A 12,588-nucleotide genomic window follows, 5' to 3' on the forward strand; every position below is an offset into this window, starting at 1 on the left:
CACTGACTCTTCTAATCAAACCTCTGAAACTACAATATCCTACCATCTGTTGTGCAAATTTCCTTGGGGAACTTCAAGACACTCTCTTTTGCATTTCAGGCTCTCTGAAAACTGTATTAAAAAAAAAAGCTAAAAGTGAACAGAAAATGCACACAAGTCATGCATTTATTCTTGTGTGTTGGTTTGGGTGTTGAAATCGGCTCATTGCTGAGGAAAACAAAAGGTGTCTCCTACAGAACATTTCAAATTTTCATCTGTTAGGCAAAATGTTTTTTTCATGATGAAAACAAAAGGGAAAAAAACCCAGCTTGATTACTTCCATCTTCCAATTGCCTCTGTCACACTCCTTTTGATTCAGTGACTTGCCAGAATTTACCCATTGGCACAACAGTTATTTTTAGACATGTTGCTAGATTTCAAGTAAAGCTCACTGGTGCATACAAATTATTCATTTAAGCATTGATTTGAAAATAATAATAATAATATATATCTCTCTAACAGTGTGTCAGGAAAGCATTAAATGTAGTCATTCTGGAAACCATAATTGTAAGCAGCAGTTTATTGGAAGATCATTCAGGTTTGACTGACAACAGGAAAATGCAAGCTGCAAATAAAAAAAAAGCAGGAATTGAAGTGCCTGTTCTGCACTGGCATGCGGAGGTTCCCTCAAAACACCAGCTTGCCCATAGCAGCAACAACCTTGGAGCTGTATGTTAGAAAGCATTTGTTCCATCCCCACTGCTGCTTTAGAGCACTGTTGTCTCAAAGCCAGCCAGCACAGAGAAAGCAGCTCATGTGCTGGGTTGAGGAGGAGGGTGTTTTTTACCCCTGTTAACTCATTACTAAGATACAGGTGATCTCACTTCTCCCCTGATCTGGAGCCTATCCTGCAAGCCTAATATTTAAAAGGAGATGCCCAGATGCTTTAACATCCTTTACTGTGCTGCATCAAATGATATGCATTTGATTCATTCTTCATAGCTTTAGCACTGGCCAATGCTCCTGTATGTTGTGACGCTCCTACATCTGCACGATGGTGATGTCTTCACATTTTGGATAAAGTTCTGCATCCACCCCTGGTGATAACTTAACTCTCCTGCACCTTGCTTTCTTTAGCTCTCTCCTTACTCATCACATCAACTGTAAGCTGCTTAGGTGTCTAACACCTGCCAAGATGGGATTTTTATCCCATCTCGTATATCAGCACTCGTGTTCTGAAGATACTGGCTTTCCCTTGCTTCTTTTGAATTGTCCCTCAAGCATGAAATATTCTCTTTAGTCTGCTTTGGAGTTGCTTCTCTCCTCCATCAGTCCCCTGTGTAGAGGCTGCTGGCTTGGACGAGCTGTACTGAGACCATATCTGCTGATCCCTTGTGGGAAATTCTGCAGGAGTGACTGCAGAGGGAGATCTGAGCTGGTGAGAAGCCATGTGTCACATGCAATGCATGATACCTGTGACGCTGCAGAGATCCATGGCAATAAGCAGGTGATGCCCATTGCTTCTCTGATCTCTCTTCTTTAGTTGATGTGCTTTACTTAGGCTTACAATACATTTGCCTGGTACTATAAAATCTCTGGAGTGTGCAGTTTTGGGAGCACTGGAACCTGTATGGCCTTATAATGTGGCACTGCATGAAGCTAATATACCAGGTTTCTCACTAGGGCAACATTGAGCACGATGTTGCTCAAGGACTGTAATCTGTCTTGGCTAGAAACCATGTGCTCAATCTATACAGTATCTAGGACAAGAAAGACCTGGTCTGTGTTTGGAGCTCAAATGGCTTCTGCTTTACGTGTGCAGATTGCTACCTACACAAGGTACCTACAACTCTGCATTGCAAGAATTAGTTAATATTTTCCAACTCTGCAGTGGAAAACCTGCTCTGAATATATTTGACACCTATACATCACCCAGTATTTGGGGACTATCAAACAGTGACTGTTTGCATACTGTTTGGACAATGTGCTACATAATAAACAAACTAAAAAAGTTATTGATATTCAATAGAATCCACAAGGCAGGGCAGATGGATTTTTAAAGGGGTTGGACTGTACATATGTGTGTCTGTTTCTGCTGTCAGTAACTGTTTTATTGATGTCACTTATTGAGTGGCCTCTGATAAAACTAGCATGAATCCAGTTTTTTTTTTCTTGTCTAGAGTGGTGGTTTTTTTGTCAAAAGATGTAAACCAAAACACTTTCCCAGCCAACTGAAGTAATCTGGAAGGCTGCCCTAATGACTCTACTTGTACGTAGTCCCCTAAACTGAGTCTTTTCCTTGCTCTCCTGTATATTTCTCCCCCCCCCCCCAGAAAAAAAGGGGGGGAGGAGGGGGAAAAAATCCCTTTCTCTTAAAGATTAATGATCTGTGAATTGTGATAAAAGCTGTAACTTAAACAGGAGAAAAGATCAATTAAGAGATGTGCTAGAACAGCTAAAATGTAAGAGGAGCTTTCTGTGAAGGGGATGGGATGCCAACAACTTGTGCCTGGCCCTCAAAAGAGAAGTCCATGAGTTGTCATGCTGTCTGTGTGGCTGGTCTATAAACAGACTGTATATCCAGACACACATCAGTGTAGTATGGAGATGCTCTGATTTTTTTTTTTTTTTAATGTTGTTATCAGTTCTGACTGAGAACTGTAGCTCCCATCTGCCTCTGTTATTGTTTTCTTTGGGAAGACATTTTGGATATGAAATGGCTTGCTGGCAGATTGCAGCTGACTTGAGGGGTTAGTGTGTACAAAAAGAGGTGGTGTACTTTGTTCATTCCATTGCCTTATGTGAACATCCATTAGGAGGAAGTAGTTCTGCTGTAAATACCAGAATCTTGTAATCTGAGGGGGCAGGGTGAAAGGCAAGAAAGAAGAAAAAGCATGTTCTGCGTGGGAGAGCATAATGTACCCTTCCCTTTGGGGTGTTCTGTATGTGCTCTACCTTTAGGAAATGATGCTGTCTGCTGACTGAAGGAAGGTGCCTTACAAGTGTGGTCCAGGTAAAACTAAAATAAAAGCAAGAAACCAAAAAAGGTAAATCATGCTCCTTGGGCTCCTGCGTAGTCCATGGTAGGATGAATAAAGGCTTTTGTTCTCTGGAGTTACCTGTATCTGAGGCCTGCCATCTTTCTCTCATTTTGGACTCTCATCTTTTCTTTAGTGAAACCATGAGCTAAAGGGCTTGACTGAGTGTAGTAATTCCTGACATTTCTAGAACAAAATGCAGTTAATTTGGCTAGCTGGAAGTGATTTAGCTTCCCACTTCAAATTAATTAAATCCAATGCATTTTTAGAATAGAATTTCAAAGACGAAGCTGAAGCCTTAATATTGTTATATAGGAGTTTGGGTTCTCATGGCTATATGTGCATGACAGTAATATTCAAGCCCATTTTAAATGGTGCAAATGCAACACAGAGCTGGAACAGTGCTGCCGCACTAGATACCACTGCTGCCCAAGTTTCAGCCCACGGGAAAGTATGGGAATGCTGGTATAGGAAACATTTCAGTAAGTCACATTACTCGTATTAAAGAGACATGGCTTTGTACCAGCTCTCTATTTCTACACAAGCTTCACTGTCCTGTTAAAGGACTGTCAGTAATTCTCACTCCCATTTTATCAAGCTAGTCCTACTAGGGTAGAGGGGAAGTTTTCTTGGTTTTGTAGGGAGGCAAAACAAAGGTTTCTGAGTCGAAATTTGACTAAAATTGCATTGCATAATTGTGATAGAAGTGCTGTTTCACTTCATAGCTTTGTATTGGGGATATTTCAACCAATCCAGAGAAAGTATTTAAACAGAAAAATACTTTGCAGAAAAATTCTTTGAAAATCTTGTTAAATATATTATTTGGCAACCATTCTTGAAATACTGAAAGACCTGGAGGAAACCAAATATATATAATACATTGGGTTACTTGCATTTACTGACAAATGCTGCCTAGTATGTTTTTATAGAAAGAATTGTAATGTAATGTTAAACTACATTAAAGAAACATCATTAAGGTTGCAAAATTAAGCAATCAAACATAAGGTTGTCAGTGCAACCCTGATTCAGGCCCCTTGTGTGTATGCATTATGATACAGTCTTTAATTACATGAGCATATACTTTTTTTTTTCCTCCTGCCTCATTCAGTGAGCGGGATGAATAGCACTCACTAAATGAGCAGCTATTCAGTATTATGTTTTCCCCATTGTTCACTGTGTGGTCCCATGCTTTATTTATGGCACACTATTCAAACTCTGCTCTCAAAAGGAAATCTAAATCTCCTCATGGGCTTTTTAACAGCAGTCGCCACTGCAGTGTCTGAGAGCTTCATGAGCACTAATGATGACTTTATCTTCACAACAAGCCTGTGAGATGAAGCAGTGACAGCAACTCAGGGAAGCTGAAGCAAAAGAGATAAAGGTCAAAAGTCTTCTGCCAGCTTGGGGTGCTCAATTTAAGACCTTTAGCATCTGATTCTTTAGTGCCAATATTGCACTCCAACTGTTTAAGAGTAGTTGCTGTAAACTGAGTACCTATGTCTGTATCCCTGCCATTCTCTCGGTCTGATAGCATAGTTCAGTTGCTTTAGTTATGAGACTGTCCTTTCTCTTCCTGTTCTCTTGGGTCTAATTTAGCACAGACCTCTCCACTATTCTTTTAGATGAGCTTCAGTGCTGGCTCATGTGTGGTAGTTCTGTACAGCTGTGTATGTCATGGTTATCTGTAGGAAAAGATGGAGCACACTTGGTGAGAATGAGATTATGCAGTATTTTAAAGACTAAAACAGAGTGCTTTTGTTGAATGTATTCCATTTATAGTTCTTCAAAACTGTCTGGCCAACTTGGATAGACTTTCATGAGGATAATATAGGGAATATCTCTCCCTATTGCAAGCTTTGAATTCCAAATGTTTATTATCTCTAGGGCTTGGAAAATAAACTCTAGCTGTTAAGAAGTTGATGATGCGGTAGACGGTATTTGGCCTTTTTGGTCACATTGTGGTGTTTTCCTTTAAAAGGATTGGGTTAGGTGGAGCTCCTGAGAGAGAGGGGGAAATTACTCCTTTCCTAAAGAGCCAGTGAGTGTGCTCCTCAAGAGACTGGAGGGCATAGGCAAGGGGTTGGAGAGTCCCAGCATCTCTCACAGAGAGACTGATAATTCCAAGATCTGCCACCTGAGCCATTGGGATCAAGGAAAACTTTCCCAGGGATCAGGTGGGACTGGGCAGAGTTTGCTTTCACTCTGTCATTAAGTTACCTGCACCCATGCTCAGGCTGATATAGTTCTTTGTTGTGTTGATATGGTAGATAGTATAGTGGAGCATACAACTAATTTCCATTCTGTTTTCTGTAGTCTTTTTGAATTTTTATCTAAGTGAAGTATTCCCACTTTTATTCTAATACAAATCTGACTTTTTATCATTTTGGGAAAGGTCATAGAAGAGAAAAATATCTAGACACACCACAAAGCTCTGATTGAAGGTCTTAGAAGAAAATCCACATGTGCTTTCTTTAATATGCTGTTAACAGCTGACTTACTTTTGCTCAGGTTTGTATGTACTTCAAATCAGCTAGAGGTCAAGACCTGCTATAAAAATATTCAGTATTGTGTACATTGGCTAACCTTAGGTGGAAAGAGAAAACGGGCTGTTATAATGGGAAGACAAGGAATCTTACTAATGCATAGAATTACCAAACTTAGCAATGCAAATGCCAGGTTTTCAGCTACCATAAACGGTGATGACTATGTGGACTTCAAAGATGGCATGTTGATAGAGCAGCTGACAGTCTTGCTAACATATTTCCAAATAATGTTAAAGATATAATGGAGAAAAAAAATAATAGTTGCAATGCCATCTGTAAGGTCCCATTCTGGACACTATTGAAGTAATACAGCAGTTTGACAGGATCCTTTCACATGCGTCAAGGATATGAAAATATATGTCACATTCTGTCACAGTTGTTAACAAAAGTTGGGTATTTATGCACATTCTTTCTCATCAGTGTAAATGCCCAGTTTGGCTCTCCCAATTTGCTCTTTTACTTTGTGGGTTATTTGTGGGAGGAGGTTAGTGAGTTTATTTTGGTATTGCTGAGTGAAGTTGGTGGTAAGAGATCTCTTTAGATTGTTCTATTGTAAAATACCAAGTCATTCTGCATTTGTGCAGAAGTCTCATTCATGGCTTTTCTTCATTGTGTGGAATCAAGTGCAAACCCAGGTAAGAAGACTTCATAATTCATGTTTTGGTGGAAGAACAAAAGGTTCTTCAGCTCTGTGTTCCTAAACTGAGTTAGCAATCCATTTCTGTAAAGGGCTGCATTGATGGCAATGTGGAGAAGGGTAGAGAGTAGAGAGAGACAGAAAAAGGACTCCTCCTACAGTGAGTTTGCTTTGTAGCTGAATTGATGTATTCTGAAGGTGTAGGAGTAGGTTGTCTACAAAAACTTTTCTGGTGTCTGGAAGTGTAGTGGAGTTCATAATGTCGCATCCTTGAAAGCAGGAACTCCTGCTTTGGCCGTCTCGTTCTATCCTGTGCGAAATACTGACTATGATGAATTCTCATAGCTATAGCATACAGATTTGCCCTCTCTGGAAAACGGTCTGATTCTCTGAATATAGGAACAGACAGGCTGGCAAACATCAGCTATTGTCCCTGCGGTACATAAAGGCAAAGCTACTGTGGATATGCATTTATGGATCTTCCAGTGTTTCTTACCAAATTCTTCTGTTGCAGTGATTACCAATGAAGCCCAACAGGTGATAGAGTGAGTTAAAGTGGCACAAGGACAGCCAGATTCTTCATTGGCTGGGCACTATGTATTTATTTTTGAAATTGTTTTCTATCTGGTTGAAGCAAGCTTTTCTGGTGGTAACAGCCACCACACCAAATAACAGTGATATAAATGCATTGAGATTAGCCAAAGATTAAAGGTTAGATTTTCAAAGAAAAAGGCTGATGTGGACTTTTTAATTTAATAGTTACACTACTTAGGTAAAAGTGCTCACAAAGCCCCTTAATGGTGGTGTGCTTGTTTTTAAAAAAAAAACAAAACAAAAAACCCAGCCTTACTTAAGCCTTGCAGCTTTTTTTATACATACTTCATTAAATCCACTTGTAGTTAGTTAATGCGGCATAAGCACATAGCAAAGGGTTTAGCTGACCCTGCCCCACAGGTTTGTGCGTGTGTGTTTATGTCTTTGTGGTGGACCTGCTGGACCTCCTGTGCCTGTCCAGCTATGTGCTTTGAAAAATCCGGCAAGGAATCCTCTCTTCAAAGCCAGTAATAGCCAAGCAACTTGGGCACGGGTTTCCTTAAACTCCCCTTCTCCATCTGCTGACATATTGCACGCAGTTTAACTTGCACGTTGCAGAAGCACCTGTTATAGCAGACAGTGAAAAGTCATTATAATCTGCCAGTTGTAGCGTGCTGTTCCATCCGGCATCCCAGTTGCACATCCTAATGGGCTGTGTTGCCATGGGCAGCACGGTGGGCTGCCTGTCATGCTTTGCACAGGCAAAGCTGCTGCATCTTGCCAAGAATTACAGGGTTCAATGTATGATATTAGAAGCCTGTTACAACAAGCCTTGTGTGTGCTGCTGGCAGGAGAGGACAATGAAGTTTTTGTAGTAAAATAAATGACTATCAGGGAATCTCATTTCAGAAATCAGTTTGAGTACTGGGCGATGTGCGCTCTGGCTACTTTGCCAAGTGCTTTTGCATTTACTTAGTACCTGTTTGGAGAATGGGAAAAGAAAACAGTAGCAATTCATTCTGATATTTGGAGCAGGGCTTTGGGCTGTCTCCTCTCTGTGTACCCGCTCATTCAGAAGCAGAACAATTCACTTGCTGTGGTGCTTGTGAAGTAGAGAAACTAGACAGTCCTCCTTACACTGGCCTGCTCCCTGACACAGCCGATTTTTCTGTTGGTAGCATCTGGCAGCAGGATGGTCAACCTTAAGTGTCTAATATCTTAGATGGGGGACATTTGTCATGGTACCTATCCAGAAATTTTGAGGTGAAGCCCTTTTGGCCCAGTCATACTCTTCCCAGGCCAGTCCCATAATTCTCACAGCCAGGCATTTCCCAGCTTGCCTAACTTGTATTTCTCCTTCACGAAGAAAAAATGTCCAACTGTCCCTTATCTGCTATTGAAGTCCTTCTGTAGTGTAAAGGCTATCCCTTTCCTCACTGGGGTGGGGGGATTTTGGTAGCCCTTTGATTTTTTTAACACCCCCCTCTGAGGGATTCTCATCTAGCCACAAATGCAAAACACCTCTTGCACCCAGCTTGGTTTTACTTGGTGCTGGTACAGTCAAGAAATTGGTAACAGGTAAGGAAGAGTCATCTTTGATAGAAGCAGTCTTCAAAGTTAGGTGGCCAGAAAAGAAATAGTAGAATAGAGCTGTTCCCCTCAAAATGTCACTGCCTGCCCCATGAACAATAAAATCAGAAACGTCTTTGAGTTGTGCAAGACTAACAGCAGCACTGGCAAAATTAATGACCCTGCTAGTAGCGGCAGCAGAGAAGACTACTGCAGTGTGACTTGGTAGGAATTTTTCTCCTGAAATGCAACGAGATATCTTTTAGTAGGTAACCAGAAATCCCTGACTGGACTGAAGAAGCCTTTCTCCCATGGGTCTACAGCAGGACCTCTCTGCACCCTCCTTTAGCAGTGGAGGTAGCTGGGGAGGTGGTGGCAGGACAGAGCTGAGATGTAGCAGTGCTGAGCAGCCTCCTCAAAACCTTCTTGGCAACTGCTCAATTTCTGGCTGTAGCCTCTGCCCTTCTGCTTATATCATAGAATCATAGAATGGTTTGGGTTGGCAGTGACCTTAAAGATCACCTAGTTCCAACCCCCCCTGCTGTGGGCAGGGACACCTTCCACTAGACCAGGTTGCTCAAAGCCCCATCCAACCTGGCCTTGAACACTGCCAGGGATGGGGCAGCCACAACCTTCCTGTGGGGCAACCTGTTCCAGTGCCTCACCACCCTCACAGTAAACAACTTCTTCCTTACATCTAATCTAAATCTACCCTCTTTCAGTTTAAAGCCATTACCCCTTGTCCTATCACTGCATGCGCTTGTAAGAAGTCCCTCTCCAGCTTTCCTGTAGGCCCCCTTTAGGTACTGGAAGGCTCCTATAAGGTCTCCCCAGAGCCTTCTCTTCTCCACACTGAACAACCCCAACTCTCTCAGCCTGTCTTCATAGGAGAGGTGCTCCAGCCCTCTGATCATCTTTGTGGCCCTCCTCTGGACTTGCTTCAACAGGCCCACGTCCTTCTTGTGCTGGGGCCCCAGAGCTGAACACAGTACTCCAGGTGGGGCCTTGCAAGAGTGGAGTAAAGGTGGAGAATCACCTCCCTCAACCTGTTGGTCACGCTTCTTTTGATGCAGCCCAGGATATGGGTGGCTTTCTGGGCTGCAAACACACATTGCTGGGTCATGTTGACCTTCTTGTCAACCAACACCTCCAAGTCCTTCTCTGCAGGGCTGCTCTCAATCCACTCATCGCCCAGCCTGTATCTGTGCTTGGGATTGCCCAACTCATATACAGGACCTTGCATTTGGCCTTGTTGAACTTTATGATGTATGCATGGGCCCACCTCTCAAGCCTGTCAAGGTCCCTCTGGATGGCATCCCTTCCCTCCAGCATGTCAGCTGCACCACACAGCTTGGTGTCATTGGCAAACTTGCTGAGGGTGCACTCATTCCCGCTGTCCATGTCACCAACGAGGTTGTTAAACAGTGCTGGTCCTAATACCAAACCCCTGAGGAATGTCACTCATCACTGGTCTCCACTTGGACATCGAGCCATTGACCGCAACTCTTTGAGTGCAACCATCCAGCCAATTCTTTCTCTGAGTTGTCCATCTGCCAGATCCATATGTCTCCAATTTAGAGACAAGGATGTTGTGTGGGACAGTCTGCACAAGTCCAAGTAGATGATGTCCATTGCTCTCCCCTGATCCACCAACACTGCAACCCCATCATAGAAGCCACCAAATTTGTCAGGCATGATTTGCCTTTAGTGAAGCCATGTGGGCTATCACCAGTCACCTCCTTACTTTCCATGTGCTTTAGCATAGTTTCCAGGAGGATCTGCGCCATGATCTTGCTGGGCACAGAGGTGAGACTGACTGGCCTGTAGTTCCCCAGGTCTTCCTTTTTTCCCTTTTTAAAAATGGGGGGGTTTCTTCCCCTTTTCCAGTCAGTGGGAACTTCCCCAGACTGCCATGACTTCTGAAATATGATAGATAGTGGCTTAGCCACAGTCAGTTCCCTCAGGACCCATGGATGTATCTCATCAGGTCCCATGGACTTGTGCACCTTCAGGTTCCTTAGATGGTCTCAAACCTGATCTTTTCCTACAGTGGATGGTCCTTCATTCTCCCGGTCCCTGCCTTTGCCTTCTGTGTCTTGGGCAGTGTGGCTGGAGCAGTGAAGACTGGGCAAAAAAGTCATTGAGTACCTCAGCCTTCTCCATGTCCTGGGTAACCAGGTCTCCCATTTCCTTCCATAGAGGGCCCACATTTTTCTTATTCTTCCTTTTATCACTGATGTACATATAGAAGCTTTTCTTGTTGGCCTTGATGTCCCTGGCCAGATTTAATTGTATCAGGCCTTTGGCTTTCCTAACCTGATCCCTGGCTGCTCGGACAATTTCTCTGTATTCCTCCCAGGCTACCTGTCCTTGCTTCCACCCTCTGTAGGCTTCCTTTTTGTGTTAGAGTTTGTCCAGGAGCTCCTTGTTCATCCATGCAGGCCTCCTGGCATTTTTCCTGACTTCCTCTTTGTTGGGATGCATTGTTTCTGAGCTTGGAGGAGCTGATCCTTGAATATTAACCAGCTTTCTTGGGCCCTTTCTTTTGGTGTTGCCTAGAGTCTAAAAACATGTGCAAGTCATCTTCAAAAGGCAAAGAAGGGTGCAACGTGTTTTAAGTGTGTACGTGTGTGGTGTTTCAGAGCCTTCTTCACAGATAAATTTATTTTTTATTTAGAAGGTGGCTCCAAATGGTGTCTGTCAAAGACAATGTTTTTTATCAAGTGTTTGTTGGAGGTTTTTTAAGATTTATGAGAAGAGCAGGCTTCTGTAGGAACCATACTGGGACAGCTCTTCATGAGCCTTTTAAAATAACTTCTTTTATTAGCTTTTGACTTTCTCCTGCTGGGATTATAATGGGTTAAACAATTTTAAAGCACTCTAATTTTTTTAAATTTTATTTTTTTAATGTAATTGAGAACCTTTAATGGGTGATTAGTAAAAGAGGTTGCTGCTATGTTTTGCTCCAAACACTTGGGAAACAAGATGAAGGAAAATGAGTTTCTTGCATCTTGCCTACTGGATGGCTGGCACTTGGTCTGGGACAGCTGTCTCTGAGTTTTGAGTACAGCTGATTTCATTTATGTGAGATAAACTTTGTTTACCTGCTAACTTCTATTGTGGGGGAACAAGATGTAGAAGGAAGATGATAGATTTGAGAGCTGAATGTTGGAGCAGAGTGTTATTCTGGTGAGAGGTGAAGGTGCACAGTTGCCAGGAGTATGTGTGAACCATGTCTGGTGTCTGCCACTTGTGAGTTTGGGCCATGGTTTCCGTAGCGTCAAATTTGGGGACCTGGAAGGGAGCATATCTGCACTCCCTTTCAAGCTGTGTGCTTCAGGTTCCCTCTTCACAGAAACCAGGGGTCCTGCAGGTGGGTGGAGGAACTGAACATCTAGGTTTTTGCCCAAAAATGGAGGTTAGACAAGATGCGTTGTTCTTCCAGACCTTGACTGATCAAACCACTTCTGGCCTCTTCAGTTACCCATGCTATAGATACCTGAAATGTATCTCCTCCTCCTAGGGGAAGGAACCATAAAGCTTAGGAGTGGTTAGCATCACTCAGTCTCTCCCTTACTGGAAGGGTATGCTATCTCAAGGAGGATTTCTTTGTGCAATCTACTCCTTACTGAATGAATAACGTATATATTTTCTGTGATTTTATTCTGCATCACTGCCTAGTGCTTGTAAGGAAGGGTAATGCTGGGTCATTCAATGTTCTGTTTTTTCTCTGTTGCGGTTATAACTTTATTTTGCTTATGGTATTTACTGTATATCACTGGGGTTTTTTTCAGTGAGATATTTAGTAATATTTTTTTTATTGTTCATTGGTGTTAAATCTGACAAGAATATTATAAACAGAAGAACAGAGAAGCCAGGCACTAACTCCATTCAGATGAACGTGTAAATCCTCAGCACAAATCCACATCATACCCTGTCTTAAGAGTAGAATTATCTATCTGTACTGGTGGATAGAATGAGCTAAACCCCATAGCCAAAGATCATAATTCTGAGCAAATCTTTCAAATCTTGTGTTGGGTATCACCTACTAGCTACTTTTGGGGAAAAAGGTCTCGCTGTGCATAAATGTGACATCACTTCACCTTTGAAAATAACTAATGCTCACACACAGTGAGGCAAATAAATAAGCTGTATTCCATACAGGATTTACTTTCAGAACTGCACAGCTCATTGCCAACTTTTTTGGTCATATATCTCTCTAGACCACATTGCCAACTTTTTTTTTTTTTTTCCTGTTAGTACAAACACATTATTATTACTTTCTCTG

Source organism: Haliaeetus leucocephalus, unplaced genomic scaffold, assembly GCF_000737465.1.
Source record: "Haliaeetus leucocephalus isolate CR32 unplaced genomic scaffold, Haliaeetus_leucocephalus-4.0 Scaffold262, whole genome shotgun sequence".
NCBI classification, from domain to species: domain Eukaryota; kingdom Metazoa; phylum Chordata; class Aves; order Accipitriformes; family Accipitridae; genus Haliaeetus; species Haliaeetus leucocephalus.